The sequence below is a fragment of the Cornus florida genome, unplaced genomic scaffold (genome assembly GCF_030987335.1).
Source record: "Cornus florida cultivar Cherokee Brave unplaced genomic scaffold, ASM3098733v1 CherokeeBrave_3.0.0_Hap2_Chr01, whole genome shotgun sequence".
In the NCBI taxonomy this organism is placed as follows: Eukaryota; Viridiplantae; Streptophyta; class Magnoliopsida; order Cornales; family Cornaceae; genus Cornus; species Cornus florida.
In genome coordinates, this window is record NW_026775571.1 from 68817222 (window position 1) to 68838611 (window position 21390).

At 33.7% G+C, this 21390-nt stretch overlaps 1 long non-coding RNA gene across 2 annotated transcripts; it reads left to right on the plus strand.

Moving 5' to 3' along the window:
• Window positions 1–5240: 5240 nt before the first annotated feature.
• Window positions 5241–13480, plus strand: LOC132299461 (uncharacterized). Of its 2 annotated transcripts, none has more exons than XR_009480121.1 (5): window positions 5241–5662; window positions 6702–6790; window positions 7247–7315; window positions 8510–8577; window positions 13221–13480. It is a non-coding gene; the product is annotated as an uncharacterized LOC132299461 (long non-coding RNA). The 2 variants fall into 2 exon arrangements; XR_009480120.1 differs by having other exon boundaries at window positions 5246–5662; window positions 7254–7315.
• The last annotated feature ends 7910 nt before the right edge of the window (window positions 13481–21390 follow it).

Here is a 21390-nt window from a genome sequence, read left to right on the forward strand (position 1 = left end):
TGAACTTCACAGATTTCATACACACATTCCATGCATCTTATCTTGTGTCCACGCTATCTCATTCATGCCTAATGCCCGTGATTTTCCACATTGGATGCATTTTACACTTATATTGCTTAACATGTTCACCTCCTATCACTTGTATAGATTCATGTCATATATGTTTTGTCTATCTTATTTGACATGCATGTTTCTATTTTGTGCTTTCAATTCTTTATTCTGGTACTGACTCCCCTTGCAAGTTTTAAATTATTTTTCAGGCCATGCCTAAGCGCAAGACTGTAGCCCGCGGTCACTATCACCGCCGGGGCAGGCACACTTTCAATGCCGAGGCCGGTCCTTCTTATGACCATGACCCTGCACAGGAGGAGCCATTAAAGCCTATTCCACCTCAGTCACCTTCTCATGAGGCTGAGGCTGATCATATTCCATCTGCTTCTGAGGCTCAGCCTGCGTTTACACCATTTCCATCTCCATCACAGGTTAAGGCTGAGCATTTACCATTACCATCTCCACCACACTAGCCAGCTCAGCCAGCTCGAGAGCGTGACAGGCCCGCGCCTAGATATGCACAGATGACAGTGGACCATGAGTCAGTTTTTAACACAGATTTCTTCTCCAGATCGGTGCTGACCTGATCAGCTTATGATGATATTATCCAGAAGGGCTTTGTAGCTATTCTTGCCCCAGTTATTGAGCAAGTCTACCCGCGGCTAGTATGGATGTTCTTCCAAAACCTCCGACCGTCCCCGTGTACCACGGCAGAGCTGGTCACTACCATAGATGGCCATTAGATTTCTATTACTGTGGACACACTAGCCAGATCACGCCATTGTCCACACCGATGCCCTCCGGAGTTACAGGAGCTTTATCCGAGGCTATACAGGCCTTCTTATGCCGACATGGCAGTGTTCTTGATAGGTTACCATGCCAATGGCGAGACTTTCGCCACCCACACTTATCTTCCAGATGACCTATGGTTCTTTGATTCCGTTCTCTTTTGGAACATATATATGGACGGGCACAAGATTCAGCGGCGAGGAGACTAACTGACAGCCCTCTACGCATTTTATACAGGCCACTGGGTATCTATTCCCGCGCTCATCTAGAGCATGATGAAGAAGCTCTTCGATGAGTATATCAGCAAGGAGAAGCCCAGAAGGGCTAAGTCTCTCCCATTTGGCCACCTCATCATCCAGATACTGATTGATCACTGTTATCCTTTCCATCCTCGGGAGCACCCTGAGAGAGGTTCCTGTCACTTCTTGAAGAAACACTGGGACAAGAGTTATAACGCTATTATTACCTGATTACAGGAGGCTGCAGCGCAGGTGGCAGAGGACTTAGATTTAGACGATTTAGAGGCTGAGGAGCCAGCACCAGCAGTAGCAGACCCGGTAGAGGACGATGCACCAGTTGATCCGGCTGTCGAGCGTATGGATATTGATTTAGAGCGACCTGCAGATGACGCAAAGCAACACTCTCCAGCTGGGTCGCCAGTACATGAGGAGGAGTAGACTTAGGATCTTTCTTCTGATTCATTCGTACCTGAGGCTCCTAATTATACCCCCGACTTTGGAGAGCGTCTTCAGGCTCTGGAGGATGCAGTGGTTGCTATCAGAGCTGATACTGCTGCCATTCGAGCCGATGTTGTGGCCTACCGAGCTGATTTTGCTACATTCCACACGGATGTCATGACTACACTTTGAGATTTATCTAGGGATATCCGCGGAGCCCGTCTTGCCTCGTCCACCTGAGATTCCCAATTTTTTCTATCTTTTTATACTACACCTCTGTGATCTATACTTCATTTTTGTCACTGTATATTATTTGCAGCCGGATATGTCGGCTTTGCTCTTTTGATGTACTCTATACTTTATTTTTTTTATATATGTTTTTGCTATGGATGTCATTTATCATGTTCTTATATCTATCTGTTTGACTCCATCAGGTGCATCACAGTGACTACAGTGAGAGATAATGTTACACAATTTTCAGGACCACCCTTATATCTCTCTCCCTACTTTATCTGTTTTATCCCATTTACACTTGCATGTCTACTGTGCACTGATTATCCCTTTTGTTATCTAATGAATTTATCCGAGTGCCAAATTTCAGGACCACAGTTAATCCCAAGTTTGGGGGGGCCATGCCACCCACTTTGGATACTTCAGTCCCAGCCATTCTTTGCCTTAATTGCACCGGTATACTCTTTCCTTTTGTTCTCTTTGCACATTGAGGACATTGTGCCGTTTAAGTTTGGGGGTAAAGGTGTATGTTACAGTGTTTGTTTTTAAATTCAAAATTTTGAGCATGACTTATGTATTTGAGAGATTTTCTATGATTGGTCCATATTAGCGATGATTTTGATCTTTTGAGGACTATATTGCTTAAAAGTTAAAAATTGCTTTGACTTGAGAGTCCAATACTCTTTGTATACCTTGTGGAAGCCATTTAGGAGTAAATTTTTCGAAAGATTGATATATTGTTTGCACTTGTGGTCTACATCATCTTGATTTTGTGATTGTTTTAAGATTTATTCTAGGATTCTACACTAGCACAGACGCACACTAGCATTCATTTGTGGGGTACATGCTTTGTTGATTATTGAGTTGGTTATATCCCAATTGAAAGCTTTTATTTTTGATAAAGGTGGATAACAACCCCTTTTCACTAAGTAGTCGGGATTCTAGCCTCATCAAGTACTGAACTTCTCGTGCCGAAAAGTGGAGGGCCCAAACTCTAGGTTAATAATTGAACATATTCATAAAAATAAAAAAATAAAAAATAAAAAAAAAGCAATAAAAAAGTGAGGACTTCTTCCAAAAGGTGAGAAGTGGGAAATGATTAGATGAAGGCTGTCTAGATTTGTAGCCTAGTTGATTTGAGCTTGTAAGTTCGTAGGGGTGTTTGAACACCTAGTGCCCTAAATTCGTCTAGTTTGGGAGTCATTGACCTAATGCTCGATCTCATGAATCACTAGAAAGCTTAATAGATCAACACATTGCACCATGCTTCCATCTTTGATCCTATAAAATAAAAAAAAATAAAAAAATTGAGTGAAATGAATAAGCGCACCTAGAATAATAAAACTTTAATAAAAGGTCCACTTTTTGTCTTGATGATCGGTACTAGATTTGTGTGCTAGTTTGAGGGTAAGGATGTGATTAATTCTTTAGTTGGCTAAGATAGTAACATATTTGATGCCGGTCCACTCAAAAAGAATTCTAGAGTTGTTTTGATTTACATGATCATTTTCTTGATGTGTGGAGGACCATACTTGCTTGATATTGAAATTTTGGGAGATTGCTTAGAAATGTTTGAAACATTGCATACTTGAGGTAGTTTTCTCCCAATGCTTGTTTGCAATATTGGTGTCTCTTTTGAAAGAATGAGCTTAATGTTTGTGGGTATCATTTCTGGAAACCCTCACGAGACTTCACTCGTCCACTAGAGGTAACCTAGGGGTTTAAAAGGCTTGTTGCATGTGCTAAGTGCAATCGTGTTCCCTACGAAAGTGGCGTTATCCATTTATTGCTTTCTAGTTATAGTTGTTTAGTTGTTCATTTCATTCCTTTATTTTCTAGTTCATTGTAAGGGACTAGCAATATTTAAGTTTAGGGGTGTGATGAGCGCTGAAAAGTGCGTATTTAAACCCCTTAAGCTTAGGCATTCTAATACCCTTATCTATCTTACTTTACTGTTTTAGATTGATTTCGTATTATTTCTATTTTTAGGCACTTATCCAAAAAATAAGCTAACTCAGCCAAATAAGAGCATAAATGAAGCAATTTTGGGATGAATCAAAGAAAGGAGCCAAGTGGAAGCAAAAGGAAGAAAAAGGTGGAAATTAACATCTTCGATTGATCTCAGATCAAAGTTTGATTGATCCAACATGATCGATCTCAGCACTTCAAGATGGATCAAAGCCATGATGACATTTTCAGAGATCTCAAAGTTCAATCGATCCAACATCATTCTTCAATCGATCGAATTACCTTGTCCTTATCCAAATGATGGATCTTATCTAGTTGTATCATCCTACCAACCACTTTTGTCCTTTTCCCAAAAATATCTTTGCAATATCTCAGATTTGTTTTTATCCAAAAGGCACCGCCATTGAGGATCGATGTAACTTCAGTTCGATAGATCTCAGCCATGTTCGATTGATCCAAGTCCAAGGTTCGATCGATCGAACTTCCTCCAGTGCGAAAAAGTTAAATTTCCAGCCCATTGAAAGCTGTCCTTATCCAATCATTGGGGAATATTTTGTGCACGACCCCAGCTCATTTTGTGTGTCACTTAACCTACCTATATATAGAATATGATGCACTTTTTAAGAGATATACTTAGAGGATCCATCTAAGAGAATAGAGGCTATTCTTAGGGAGGAAGAAAGGAGGAGGAGACTAGAGGCACAAGCTTGGGAGCTCTTCATCAACCAAGGAGTAGATTACTTCTATGGAGTTTGCCCTTAAGGGTTGGAGAAGCATTACCATGAGTGGTTAGACATCCTCTTGGGGCTAGAGTTAGCACTACAAGAAATGTGGGAATTTACGACATAGTATTTACGGGGCTTCTTTATTTTGCCTCGTGATTACTACCATTTACAGAGTTTTTAAAAGAATCCTCGTTATAGGACATGCTTTCATGGGGATTTAGTAAAATCCTCGTAGAAAAATATTTTTACGGTGTATTAAAAAGCTCGTGAATATTTTGATATATTTACGGCGTATTTGTACACCTTTAACGGGATAAATGTTTCTTGTTGATAAAACACTCATTTAAAACCTTTTTTTTTTCCCCGTAAATAACCAATTAATAAAATTAGTTAAAAAATATATATATAAAAATGAACTTAAGTTCTTTTACGGTGTATTGAAGGTGCTGTGAATAAATTTCACATTTAAGGCACCTTTTTTGCCCCGTAGATAAGCCAAAAAAAATTTAAAGTCAAAAAAAATTTCCCCCCTCGGTGCCATTGGCGGGAAATTTAGCGCCAATTTTTTTTTACGGTGTATTAAGGAGCCCGTGAATAAATTTCACATTTAAGACGACTTTTTTACCATGTAGATAAGTTTCATATTTAAGGAGGCTTTTTTTTCCCGTAGATAAGCAATACTATTTTACAAAATAAAATTTCCTTAGCGCCAATAAATAATTTTTTTTAATAGAAAACATAATGAAAAATTAGTCTCACCTTACCTTATGAAACGATGTAGTATTTGTCAACCGTCCAACTCTATACAGCTCTGCTCTCTCTGCTCTCTCTCTCTCTCGTAAGCCCTAGATTTCTCTCTCTGCTCTCTCTCTCTCGCGTTGAAGCTCGCTTTCTCTCTCTGCTCTCTCTCTCTCACGTCTAAGCCCTAGCTCTCTCTCTCTGCTCTCTCTCTCTCTCGTCTAACCCCTAGCTTTCTCTCTCGGCTCTCTCTGTCGCGCCGAAGCCCTAGCTTTGTCTCTCTGCTCTCTATCTTTAGATGAAAAAGATGTGAACAAGATGATGTTGTAGATTCGATATAGTCTCCCTATTCGAGTTATCTCTCTGGTTCGCCTCTCTATTCGAGTTCTCTCTCTGGTTTGGACACGAGAAACAGTCATTTGGAGCCACAATTTCTTCGAATTTCAGACGGCTATACACATCAATTTGGAGCAAAAAATTAGGGTTCGTCTATCTCTTTCTATATATGTATCTATTAGTTTTGATTTTTTGATTAAGAGTGTTTTATTGAATTTAATTATTATTTTTTTTTGGAGACTAAATCTCCTTGTGACTATTGTAACTTATACGGTGCTAAATAATCAATTTGTTTTTTTTTGTTGTTGTGAAAATCCCTTATTTTCCAGTTTATTTTTATTTTTATTTTTTATTATTTTATTTTTTTTTATCCATATTAGATACAGAATCATCCAGTTCTTTGATTTCCCTGCATTCTGGTTTCTGTGTCGTATTTTTTTTCCCCACTCCAAATTCTTGAGTGAAATGCCCCAAATATGTTGTTGGAATTGGAACAAACGAACATGCAATTACCCTTATAATTAAGTTCCAAGCTAGTAGTGTGAGTGGTATCTGGTTTTAGTGTCCAACCTAAATGTCTAGGATTCCAGCCCCACGTGGTTTCTGTAATAAATAAAAACATGTAGGGAGTAGGCTACATAAAGCTTATTCAATCATTTATTTGGGCAATGCCATATTAAATATGTGTCTGCCATATTTCCTCATAAATCCAAGCCTTGCAATTTCTTTTTCTTCTTGTTGTTCCTATAGTGTGTCAACATAAGCAACATAATTCTCTAGTCTGTCTTAGTCATTGATCTTTATTGTATATGGTGAAACTTTATCACCCAACTTTTGCTTATCATACTATTCCTTACCATCTGTGCTTTCTCAAGGATGCATAAATCTCAAATTTTATTTTTTCTTGTCTAAACAGACTTATATCTCATAATTTTCATTTCAGCCCAGCTCATTCTGTGAACATATAAATTCTTGATTCTTAAACATTTCGTACTTGCTTTCTCTTGACATTGATAATTTTTCATACTAAGCTATGCATAATCTGTTATTTTCAGTATTTTTTAACAGGAATTTATTGTCCTGTCAACTCTTTATTTTTCCACTCTTTTTTTTTGTGTCATTTACATTTTTACTTTTTTCATAGAGTCTAAGCAAATGTGGTATCTAAATCTATAATTGTTTGTAGTTGTACGGCTTATGGGATGTGCTGCTTCACACATTACATTAGAGTGTGCTTTACAAACTCATCCCAACATTACCCTTATTGGAGAAGAGGTACTTCTATTCGTTTATTTGTTCACTTCCAAATACATTGTTGGCTTAGCTACACTTAAGTCTTAAAAAACTTAAGCATTTGCCAGTGATTAGGACTTCTTAAATGCTGTTATCAACAATTATGTCTTCCCATCATTGTCGATAGTTATGTTTTTGGGTTGACTTGTAGGCAAAACTACTTAAAAAATTCAAGTAGTTACTAATTTTTTTAAAAAATGAGTAAAATCTCAAGAGTGGTAATTTGTCAAGAAACAAGGTTCTACCATATTAGGTTCCAACTAAGCTCACGACCTTTTTTATTTTTTATTTTTATGCAAATACATATTATAGGGTTTCAAAATTGCAAGTGAAATTGTAGATTTATTGCAAGTGAAATTGCAGATTTGGAAGAACTTAGGAACTAATGAAAAGTTCTGCTTGTTTGTTGTTCTTTCATTTGCTTATTTTTGGTGTCAGTGTGCAGATGTAGTCCACTTTCCATGGTTGCTTTCACTTTCTTGAACAGTTATTACCAACTAAGGATAGGTTAGTAAGTTCTTCTTTTTCCTCTTTCCTTGGGTAAAGTTGTTGTCTTTTGTTGTACCAAGTACCTTATCTATATGTCATTGTGTTCCTGCTTTATATGTTTATGAGATTCCAGATTTTAATTTTTTTTTCTCTTGGTTATGTATAATGATATATTTATGCAGTCTTCTGTATCTATATAGCATAATATATGGAATCCTGAACAGGAAGAGGTGATATCACTTGGTCTAAGCCCTTGCTATGAAAATTTGTCCATGGAAGTAAGAACATGTATTATATTTTTGTTTTCCTAAACAAATTATTTAATAAAGCAAGATATTTGAATATTCTATTTAGAGAGTTCTGCCTCTTCCCTTCAGTTATGTCCCTGAGAGGCTTCAGCCCAATCCTTCTCAAGTCAATTTGTGCCAAACCCTTGTATAAGTAAGGATATAAACAATGGAGCTTAAATGAAGCAGCAAGCAGCATATAGCAGACTCAGTTTTGCTGCTTCTATGATACCTCAAATCAGAGGGTATAAATGACAATTTACAATGTCTCAGGCCTTGTACATCCTCTTATAAACTTGTATCTTCTTCACACAGAAGCTTAAATGATAAGCAAATCAATAATTAAATTAAATTCAGTTCCAAAATCTGCTCACAACAGGTTTCTGCAGAACCTAAACAAGCTGAGGGTAAAAATATAATTTCGAGGTTAGACTTCCTTGGATATAGATCCCACACCACTGAATTAACATATTACACTTGCTCAAATCGTAATATCTTAGTTTATAGCAAGGTAATATCAAATTACAGATCAAAGTGAGATTCACAGGTTGATTTCTAGAGCAGCACTGTTCTTAGGGACTGAAGGGTCATTTCTCAGCTACATTATTTTGTTTTTGATTTTCTCAGTCATGTAATATCAAATTACCATTACACAGATAAAGAACACAGCAATGAAACAGTTGAATTTCAGTCACAGCACTCACAGCACACACTCAGCAGGCTTTTTAAACTGAAAACCTTATTTAGTGAGGTTTATGAGGTCAAAACAAGAACAAACCAATTTTCTGGTTTAAGAAATATATGAAAATTATTCAGGTCAATTAGTCATTCATTAACTTATTATTATATTTCTTAAATTAGTCATACGATTTGATTTTTTATGTATTTGTTGGCATTATATTTTTGAAATATTTTTTCCTGACAGGATTGATTATCACCAGTTCATTAGGAGCAGAAGAATCAGAATTTCTATGATTCCAGTCTACAACAAAGGTCAAATACTAAGCTTCTTTTATGATTGTACAATTTTAATGCTTTTTATACTCATACTTAGGGGGGTCATGTGCCTTTAAGTGACCAATTTTGCGATATATCTTGAACTTTATTACCTTATTGGTACATCGGCTCGTGTGGAGGCCATTTTTATTTCTTGTTTTAAAATGTTGAAAGCATGGGAGTATGGGATCATCGTATGTGGAGGTTTTGATTGATTGTTGTGGAGGAGAAGTTGTTAATATGTTGTTTATACCTTTACTTAAATTGGAGAACAATATTTGTAGGTAAATTGGAGAATGACTTCTCCATATTCTAATTATTTATGACCCTATACTAATAAGCAGACATATACTACAACCAAATCCTCTGGTCCAACATGGATGGCAAATGTGGGTAAAAATCATCTATAGTTTATACTATCCACTTGTTATACAAAAGATTGAAATTGTAAACAACAATTTGTATGAGAGGCTCCTTAGCACTAAGAAAGGGAAATACAATAGAAACTATATATCAGTTTTAAATCTGTCAAACAATTTAAAAATTAAGATTAAAACAATGTGAAAACAATTTAAGAGGTTAAGAACTGAAGCAATAATAAACAAGGAATTATCTCTAGGAGGTAATTAATACGTACCCGAAATAACACTTGGGGCTCAATCAACTACAAATACATGGAAAAATTCAGAACTATTAAAAAGTTCAAAACTATCAATCCATGGAAAAATTAAATTTAATGTGAACACAAATACAAATAGAAAAAAAAATATTTTTAATAATCTCTAATTAAAAAATGATGTTAAACCCAAGCTTGCATCAATTCTGCTCAAATTAGCACCAAATAACATAGTATCCAAACATCAATTATTAGATTACATTCATCCAATAATAGAAGATTAATCATTGATCTGTTGGTGCTAATTATTTAACCGGCTGCCAAGTTCTTTCATCAAGTTCTTGTTCAGCCCTCCTCCTTTCATCAATGCTCACTCCTTTCATCAAGTATCCAAACATCAATGCTCACTCCATTCATCAAGTTCTTGTTCAGCCCTCCTCCTTTCAGCCTCCAACTTTGTATTTGCCTTCCTCCTATGATCCGAAGACGAAGATGGAGCCTTCTTTGCATGACCAAACCAACAGAAATATGTACCCTTTGTTGTTCCAAGACAATTCTCCAATATCTCTGCTCGTCCACCGGGACTGGACTACTAGCATCCAAATTAACAGATGCCTATGATGATTGACTAGACATTCAGTACTAATATATATAAATATAAGTTTATATATAAAGACATAAATCAACTGGACAAAAAGCTTATGACAAAATTAATAAAGTATCCATCCTGTCTACCAAGCATATATGCCATCATATTACAAGCAATTATGTAGCTTGACGATATTTATTCTTGGGAACTTGGAAGCTGCCATTCCAAATACTAATAGGAAATAAACATGACAGAAACCAATAATTGTTGCGGACATGAGACAAAAAAACACCTACCTTCTTATCTCATTCCCATGACATCGTGAGAAAACAATAACGTCTGCCCCAAGCCTCATAGTACTTGTCTTAAAACCATTTCCATCTGGGAAAAAATAAACAATAATAGTAGTGAAGAAAACTTATAATAACATCCAATCAATGATATCATTAAATTGTGATTTTTCCTTCTTCTATTTTTTTTTTTTTTTTTAGCAAGGGAAAGAGCAGCTCACATTGACCAATAGTGTTTGCCAATTTGCTTTTTGCAGAATATCCAAGAGACATACAGTGACGCATTTTGTCAGGAGTCATTCCTCCACCATTATCTGCGATAAAAAAAAATAATAATAAGAATAATAAATAAATAAAAACAAGTCCACTGAGCAAGAATACTAATACAACTTCTCATGCAATGAACTGAAGAATCAGTAAAGTTTTGAAAATATATGAAATTTTCACAATATTAGACCAGTTCCCATGATGCACTTTTGCTAATTAACCTTGAAAAATTCTCAAAACACCTTATTTCCCACATGCACCAACATCACAAAATAAAGTAACTGAAACACATAAAATGTCAAAACAACTCAGACATAAAAGTTGAACTAAACAGAGAATAGGTGATGTGCCATACAACAAATATAATGCTATGAGAAACAATGACACAGTGTAAGGTCATTAGCCAGTGTGGTCTCCATTAATCAAGAGTACTACGAGAGGCACACTTGGTATAGAAGAAACTTTTGCCATTATATGTACAACATAACTGCTCTCAAACTCAAACATGTATTCTTACACTTATTAGTCTAAGCTTGTAAAACAATAACAGATTGCATAATTATCAAAATGGAACCCAACCCCTCCACCCAATAGTGTTAATACCTGTGCCTCCAAACTCACCTAACATGGCATGACAATAGCATGAGGAATAGGTCAGATGCCCCATGTCAAAACATATGGGAATGAAAGAAGAATAAGAGGATTACATCCACTAGAACTCTTCAACATTAGGGTTTTTAGTTTTGTAAAAAAACTTCTGTACATGGGTCAAAATAATTTTTGTAATCTAAAAATAACTATACCAAGTGCATTTGACTAAGTAAATAATTTAGCACAACTATTAATCACATAATCAACTGTATAAGATGCAGATATAACAAAAGTTGAGCTGCAAAAAAATGTTGTTAGGCCTCTGCATCACAAAATCAGCATTCTTAAGACATTTCAAATTCAAATATGTATTAATATCAAAAGTGAGAATATTATATAACATGGTAAGTAGCATACTATTTTCCTCCTCTGGTTCAATAAAGAAAAAGAAAGCCTAGAGAAACCTTTAAATACCACCACAAGAAAAAATTGAACAGGGAGTGACATACCTTCAACTAGCAACATTTTAGTCAAAAATTAATTTACTCCCTCGATTTCACTTGAAATTGGACTGCCCAAAATCAACCACTGAATAAAATGAAATGAGATTTTGAAAAGAAATACAGCTAAAGTAACAAGAGTATCAAATAAAGACTTTTTTATTTTTTTTTCATGCTAATAATCAAAATTGGATTATCAGAGAGGGTTGGCCCGAAGCAATAACTTATAATTCTACAAATTGCAATTGAATAATAATAACTACAATAATAGATCAGCTGATTCTAACACAGTATAGAAAAAATCCCATCCCTAGTTCCAAATTCCTATTCCAACTTAAATAACAACTAAGAACTCCAAAAACAACACTCAAAATCAATATACTCCAAACAATATATTAATAATCCAGAATTAATAGTCAATATCAAATTACTTGGGAAGATCACAAATTTACTATTACAGAAGGGTGTGGTCCATCAAGACAAGTGCATTTTGTGCAGGGGCCTTAGGAGATACTCCCCACCTTTTCTTTGATTGCCTTTTGTCTCAGAAAATCTTTGCTACTGTTACTATCTATTTTAAATTACCATGGCCTATTAACAATAATATCTACTCTGCGATGATCTATCACTTATGGTAGGAGAAGAACAATAGGATGTTTGCCAATGTTTGTGATATTGAAAGGGGATTAATTCAAAAATTAGCAAGTCGTATCAATGGAGAATTCGGAGAATTTTTCAATCTAATGGAATCAGTACAAAACCTACTTTGAATTCTTGGAACGGAAAAAAATGAATTCATATCATTCAGAAGGTTCTAGAGGATATCAAATTAAAAAAAATTATTGCAAGGGATTTTGATGTAATGAATTAGTAATTACTGCTACTTGATGTTTTTTTCGTTGAGTTGCCCTTAAGTTGTCAGTAATGGCTTTCCTTTGTTTTGTTCTTGTTTGTAGGATGTTGTATGCCCCTCTTGATTCTGAATATTCCTTCTTTTAATATATAGACAAATTATAAATAATAAATAAATAAATAAATCTGTTAAGGAGTGCCCTTATTTTGCAGCTTTACGTGGGAAAAATGAGTGTTTGAATTGAAAATGGTACTGAAAACTCACAATTGCAACAAAAGATAATTGCTTAGAAACATCAAATTAAGAGAACAATAATCCCAATGGGAAGATCATATAGAATTTCCTATAATCATGATAAACTAGAATAAACACAACATCATTCACTCAAATGAAATTAATAAGCATTCAAATCACCCAAAGGAGTACAGAACACAAAATTCACTATTTTTCTTAAGGGTTATTCACAAAAAATAGAAGACAAAACACGCAGAGGCATCCAAATAAAAATACACACAAAAATCCTTCAACAGGTTAGAAAGATTACCTTCAAAAAGTTGGAGAATCAGACGATTACCTACAAAGTTTCAGATTTGCTTATAATCGTTGCACCAAAAACCTACAATGTTTCAGATTTGTTTCAGAATGTTTCAGATTTGCTTCAGAATGTTTTAGATTTGCTCATAATCATGAGATAAAGAGACTACATATTATGATATTGTAGTGTTCATGAATATAAAGAGATTATGATATTGTCTGTTCTCATACATCCTTACAAAAATCTAGTATTCAATTAAGAAAAATTATCTGCTTGAAATATTTTTGACAGATCTAAGGAAAAAATTCTTAGCAAAATGTTTGTGTTTGATTCATAAATGATAATCTTGTTATTTCCCTTTTTTCGTAGCATTCTGAATTTAAGACTTGTGTGATGCAGCTACTTTCTTGGATTTTGTACCGTGGATTTTGCAGCTACTTTCATGGATTTTGTACAGTGAGGTGGTTTTTTGACAAGTGCAGACTGAAACTCAAGTGCTAGAAGGTTTATCAATTTTTCAACAGAAGTGTTAAGAAATTGATGATTTTCTTGACAAATGGATGTACTTCCTGTTTTGGAACATTGATAAATGATGAATTGTAAAAATGTTTTAACTCTTTTGATATATTTAATTGGATATGTATGCTTTTTGAATTGAATTATAGCTGAAAGTGATGTGAATTATAGGTAGTGGTTGATTAACTGGAAGGTGCATTATTTATAAAATATATATATATATATATATATTATATCTACGGGGAGCTTGAAATACCGTAAATAAGTGAAAATTCTCCTAAATAATTTTTCTACGACGTACATGGCAAGTCGTGAGAATGGTTTATATTATTTACGGGTACCTAAAATTTGCCGTAGAAAAGTTTTCTACGGCATGCTTCAATGCCTCGTGAGATTATTTACGGGTAGTTAAAATTCGCCTTAGAAAAATTTTATACGGCATACTTCTGTACCTCGTCAGATTATTTACGGGTAGTTACAACTTGCTGTAGAAAACTTTTTTACGGTAGGCGATGGTGTCTCGTGAGTTTTCTACGGGTAGTTACAATTTGCCGTAGAAACCTTTTCTACGGCATGCCTCGGCACCTCATAGGTTAATTAAATAAAATTTAATATATATAAACGAAATTATTTTCTACGGTAAATCTATTGTTTTTTTACGAGGTAGATTTTTTCCCGTAAAAAAAATTGAGTATTTACGGAACTCTCATACACGAGTGCCTAGAATGCGCCTTGAATAGGTTTCCACGGCATTTTTGGCCCCTCGTAGAATCCCTTTTTCTTGTAGTGTAGCCCCAAACATGTTTTCTACATCTTGATTTTGTGTATTATTGAGGGATTAGTGTTGTAATACATGTTTTGGCACTTATATATATATAGATCTTGTTTATTCAATGATTTATGTGGTTTAATACTTCCAATTGATCATTTCATTCTATCCATATGTCTATGTATGCTAGAATAGATGTTTATGTGTTTGCCTCTATTTCTTGTGTTATTGATGCATGTCTATGTGTATTAATGCCATAGATCTAGAGATTGTCAAAACATAGTGCTTAATGGAATGCTCTTGTAATTTTCTTGATGGTTCATGCTCATTTCTTGATGGATTGTGCTGCTCCTTTAGCTTAATTAGTTTAATTTCATGTCATTAGCTTAATTGTAGTGTAGTGGTAGTATAGTTGTTAGATAGGAGGACAATCCATGCTTGTTGTTTGATGTTCCATACTTTTGAATACAAGCAGCATATGTCTCTAACCTTGTGGTGTATTTGGCTTGTGAGCTTAATGAAAGGATTAATGACTTGCTAGATATATTGTGTTTTTCACATGCTATTTAGACAATATATACTTAATTGTTAGATATATTGTGCTTTTCATATGTTGCTTAGACAATATATACTTAATTGGTCACCCTTGCTAATTGAATCAACCAAACACACAAACACATCAATATTGCAACACACATTTCTCTCATTAGTCACTTGTTAAGGGTGTTGAAAAGTATTGTTTGGTGGTGACCTCTAAACCCCAAGATATCTCTCTTTTACTTACTCTTTATTGCATTCAATTATTTAGTTTAATTTGCTCTCTAGTTTAATCAACCAACCAATTATTTGTTTGATCACTCGACCTACTAACCCTAATAGTGATTCCACAACCAAATTCGACTCCAATCCCTTGGGACGATCCCTACTCGCCCTAACTATATTTTTAGTGAAGGTAGTAGTGGCTTTTATAAATATAAAACTTGGCCCTCGCCTTAATGCACACTCTTAAGCTTATGGGGTAGGACGGCAAAAACCACCAGCCATCTTGAACCGGTTCCCAAATTCCTAAACCGGTTCAAGAGTAAAAAGAACCTTCGAAATTATTTCTGGCCTTTTAAAACCGGTTCCCACTTTCCTGAACCGGTTCAAGACTCATGATAGGTTATGGAAACTTACCTTTCTTATTCTGTTCGATTCCTTTTTGGACTAGACTTCTTTCTAAATCCTATGCACGATATTTTCTATATTTTCAGAGGGATTAGGACTTTCTAAACTCTATATAAACCTTGTTAGTCTTCTAGGTTTATTCATGACTTTAGAGAAAATCAATTCTATATTTTGAGAATGCTTTTTAGAGAGAGGAAATTCAGAAAATCAAATCTGATTATTCTAAATTTATTTATGAGAGAACACACATATATTCATGAGTGATTTAGTTGTGTTGTTCTCTATCTCATCAGAATTGGAGCTATATTGAAGATTCAGATATTCTGAATGAAGAGTAGGATTTAATTCTTCTACATCGAGTTCAGATCTTGAAGAATAGAAATAAAGCGATCACACTTTGAAAGGGTTAGAGCATTTGAGGAGTGTTATCTGATCTACCTGTTACTCTTCTACAAATATCAAGCATAAACCTGAGGTCAAGTTGCTGTTGGACGGGGAGTTGCAAAGCCAGAGAATTGTCAGCAATTGGTATTTGGTAGAACGATAGGGTGTGAGCTAGAGTCAAAGTTCGATGTACTTTGTTTAAAATATAGTGGATTGGTTTACTTTGGACTGAATAGTCCACGAGGTTTTTTCTATGCAAACAGTTGACGTATTTTATCAACTAGGGTTTCCTCGCTAAAAATCCTGGTACAATCTCTCTAAACTTTTACTTGTTTTACTTTACAGTATTTAAATTTGTGATTGTGGATGTTTAAATTGACCATATTGCTTAAGTAATTTAATCAATCACAAATTGGGCAAGTTGACCTAATAATTAAATCTAGGTCATTAAAGGAGTTAATCACAAATAAAATCAACTAACTGTTTCTGCACCCTACGTAACTCTATTTTCACAATTTGGTATCAGAGTGGGATACTCGATATACATAGTAGATCATATTTGTCGATTTATTGTTGATTTTTGTATCATGTCTGAAAATTCATCTGTTGTTGATGTGTTGCCTTTTCCTCCTGTTTTTGATTCTGTCACAAGCATGCAAATTGAGTGTCCAAGTTCAAAAAGGATTTTGAAAATTTGTTAGAGAAATTGAATCTTGCGGAACTTGATAGAGATATTTATAAGTTAGAAGTTTCTGTCTCTAATAAAAATTTGGAAGAAATTGGTTATAAGAATTTGAATCTTCTTCATAAGATTGAATTTCTGGAAAATGAGCTTAAGAAGGTAAATTTGTTTAATAAATCACTTGAACTTAAAATTGATAATTTGAGTAGTGAATTTGTTAAATCAAAATAATATTTTCAAAAATTTGATATTAACACTTGCAAAATTGATAAGTTGAAAGGAATGGTTGAGAATAATAGTCATAACAAAGAATTGGCTTCAATTTCAAAGGATTTGTATTTTCAAAAATTGAAAGATGTTTTTGTAAAAGTTGACAACCAAACCTTGTGTTATTAATAGTTCTCCCAGACTTATTTTAACATGTCATTTTTGTGGTGACAACGGGCATATCAAGTTTAAGTGTCAAAAAAGAAAATTTGAACTAGGAAAAAAATTGAAAAATCTAGAGAGTTTAAATTTAAGGAAGAAGATGATTAGGACTGTTGAGCCTTGTGATACTTTGCCTAGAACAATAGGGAAATCATTACATAATGAATCTAAAATTGTTTGGGTAAAGAAAGAGAATTTCAAATGCCTTGCCATGCACACTGCACTTAGAGCACTTGGTCCATGTGGTTGGTACTTTGATAGTGGTTGCTCTAGGCATATGATAGGGGATAGAACATTGTTTACCACTTTTAAGAAATACTCAGTTGGTACTATTATTTTTAGTGATGGTAATGCTTCTACTGTAAGTGGTAAATGTAAGATCAAATTTCCAGAAATTGGGAATTAAAAAATGTTCTATATGTTAAAAGTTTAGCTGCTAATCTGTTGAGTATTAGTCAAATCTGTAATGAGGAGTTTCAAGTCAATTTTACTCAACAAGAGTGTTTTGTAACTAATGAAAAAGGTGAATGCATCTTGAATGGAACTGGAACTTCTGATAACTGTTATGTTGTGTTTTCAGATCCTTCACTAATGTATTTTTCTGCAGTTACTGATGATACAGTTTTATGGCATAAAAGACTTTGACATGTGAATTTTAATGATTTAGTGAATTTGTCTAATAATGATCTATTTCGAGGTTTGCCTAAATTGAGGATGCCTAAGAATGAAATATGTGGTCCATGTCAATTAGGAAAACAAACTAGAGTATCACATAAGAGACTTATTCATAAAGTCACTTTTTGACCTTTAGAATTGATTCATATGGATTTGATGGGTCGCATAACACCTGATAGCATTGGAGGAAAAAGATATATGTTTATTATGGTTGATGATTTTTCTAGATTTACTTTTGTTGTATATTTGAGAGAAAAATCTGATACTTTTGTGAAATTCAGGTCTATTTGTCAATTTATTCAAAATGAGAAGGGATATCGAATTAATTGGATTAGAAATGACAATAGAGGTGAATTTGAACCTAAGGAATTTATTGAATATTATGATAAGAATGGCATTAAGTATGAATTTTCAGCACCTAAAACACCACAACAGAATGGTGTAATGGAAAGGAAAAATAAGACAATTGCTGGTATGGCACGTACTATGCTTCATAAGAATAAAATTGCAAGTCACTTTTGGGCTGAATCAGTACATACTATTTGTCATATCCTAAATATAGTTTATCTTAGGCCTGTAACTAAAAAAATTTCATATGAATTGTGGTGTGATAGAAAGCCCATTGTTAAATACTTTAGAGTCTTTGAAAGTAAATGTTATATCCTTAGAAATAGGAAACACTTGGAAAAATTTGACTCTAGAAATGATGAATGTGTGTTTTTGGGTTATTCATAAACAAGTCGGGCTTATAGGGTTTTTAATCTTAGAAACAAAATGGTCATAGAGTTTATAAATGTTGTATTTGATGATACAAAATCTATGATAAGCTCTTCTCAACTTGATGAAGAATAAACTAATTTCGAAATTGCAGGAGAAAGAATAGAACTTACAATTCATAAGGAAGGAAGAGTTGAGAATTTGGTGAAGAGGTTGAAGAAGATGATGATGAGGAATTAGAGGTCATCACTAATGAACCTATAGGAATTCCTGCACCATTCTTAGATATTCCCACATCTAGTAGTTCTAGAGTTCGATCGAGTCACAGTTGACAATGTGATAGGTCCATGGGATAAGCCGGGTACTAGGAGTACAGTTCGTGATCATGTAGGACACTCATGCATTATAGATGACATAGGACACTCATATCACATGGCTCAGTTTGAACCTAAGAATGTTGATGAAGCTCTTCAAAATTCTGATTAGCTTATGGCTATGCAAAAAGAATTGCTTCAATTCGTGAAGAATGATGTTTGGAAATTAGTGTCTCGACCTAGTGACTAATATCATAGGAACCAAATGGATCTTTAAAAATAAACTTGATGAACATGTTCTTATGATGAGAAATAAAGCAAGATTAGTTGCACAAGGTTACACTCAAGTTGAAGGAATTAATTTTGATGAGACACTTGTTGCTAAACTTGAGTCTATTCGACTTCTTTTTACTCTTGCATGTCACTTTAAATTCAAATTGTTTCTAATGGATGTTAAAAGTGTTTTTCTAAATAGTATTTAGGAATATGTTTGGTAGGTGATGGGCTGGGCCATGTGGTGTTTTTCACATTTTGATGTTGGTCACTTTGCTTTTGGACCGTCTACAATTCGTGGGCTGCGTCCTTGTTTGGGATTTCATATTGTATTACTTTCATTATTATATATATATATATATATATATATATATATATATATATATATATATAAACTTTGCAATTGAGGATAAAAAAAAAAAAATCAAATGTCTGTACCGGGGGTGCAAATCCTCTGGAGTCTATTTTTCCTACAGTCTTCTGCAGTTTACATTGTTGAGGCCTTGCTTTGGCCACGTATTCCATTTTAACAATTAAAATCGCTTTCTTCGGGTTTACATTGTTGAGGCCTCGCTTTGGCCACGTATTCCATTTTAACAATTAAAATCGCTTTTTCCGTTATCTCCGTTAAGGGAACTTTTTATTAAAAAAAAAAAAAAGGAAAAAGAAATAACAAGAGTCAACACATTAGTGGCATTAGTTAATGAGCACTGTGTCAATACTTAGTTTTAATGGTGAAAGTGATCAGTGCGCCTATTTATTAAATTTCACAATGTTTTTTCTCTCATAAATATCAAATAATAACATCTGGAATGTGAAACTGCCGCATACATTTAATACAAAATTTTTTGGGTAAGACATTAGTTCCTAATGAGGCCAACTCAGTTCAAACAATCAATTATGCAAGATTTTACATTTACTCTTATTGAAGATTATAGAAGAAAACCCTACAATTATCCAAGATTTCAGAAATATTAGAATGCCTAACCAATGTCAATTTTAACTAAAAAAGATCATAATTTAGACTAACAAATAACAAATGAAAGAATTAAAAATTCTTAAATTTATTTGTGCCATTAGTTATTCAGCACTGTGTCAATACCTAATTTTGATGGTGAAGGTGATTAGTGTGCTTATTTATTAAATTTCACAATGTTTTTTCTATCATAAATATCAAATAATAACCTCTGAAATGTGTAATTGCCGCGTACATTTAATACCAAAATTTTTGGATAACACATTGGTACCTAATGAAGCCAACTCAGTTAAAAAAAAAAAAAAATTATACAAGATTTTACATTCACTACAATGCTTATTGAAGATTACAGAAGAAAACCCTACAATTATCCAAGATTTCAAATAAACTAGAATGCCTAACCAATGTCAATTTCAAATAAAAAAGATCATAATTTAGACTAATAGATGGCAAATGAAAGAATTAAAAATTCATAAATTTATGTGTGATATTAGTTATTTAGCATTGTGTCAATACCTAATTTAGATGGTGAAGGTGATCAGTGTGCCTATTTATTAAACTTCACAATATTTTTTCTATCATAAATATCAAATAATAACCTCTGGAATGTGTAATTGCCGCATACATTTAATACCAAAATTTTTGGATAACACATTGGTACCTAATGAAGCCAACTCAGTTCAAACAATCAATTATGAAAGATTTTACATTCATTACAATGCTTATTGAAGATTATAGAAGAAAACCCTACAATTATCCAAGATTTCAGATACCCTACAATGCATAACCAATGTCAATTTCAACTAAAAAAGATCATAATTTAGACTAACAGATGACAAATGAAAGAATTAAAAATTCATAAATTTATGTGTGACATTAGTTAATGAGTACTGTGTCAATACTTAGTTTTGATGGTGAAGTTCACTACAATGCTTATTGAAGATTATAGAAGAAAACCCTACAATTGTCCAAGATTTCAGATACCCTAAAATGCATAACCAATGTCAATTTCAACTAAAAAATATCATAATTTAGACTAACAAATGATAAATGAAAGAATTAAAAATTCATAAATTTATGTGTGACATTAGTTATTGAACACTGTGTCAATACCTAATTTGGATGGTGAAGGTGATCAGTTTGCCTATTTATTAAACTTCACAATGTTTTTTTCTCATAAATATCAAATAATAACATCTAGAATGTGTAATTGCCGCATACATTTAATACCAAAATAGGCACACTGACAAATGAAAGAATTAAAAATTGATAAATTTATATGTAACATTAGTTATTCAGCACTGTGTCAAGACCTAGTTTTGATGGTGAAGGTGATCCGTGTGCTTATTTGTTAAACTTCATAATGTTTTTTCTCTCATAAATATCAAATAATAACATCTGGAATGTGTAATTGTTGCATATATTTAATACCAAAATTTTTGGATAACACATTACACATTTCAGAGGTTATTATTTGATATTTATGATAGAAAAAACATTGTGAAATTTAATAAATAAGCACACTGATCACCTCACCATCAAAATTAGGTATTGAAACAGTGCTGAATAACTAATGGCACAAATAAATTTAAGAATTTTTAATTCTTTCATTTGTCATCTGTTAGTCTAAATTATGATCTTTTTTAGTTGAAATTGACATTGGTTAG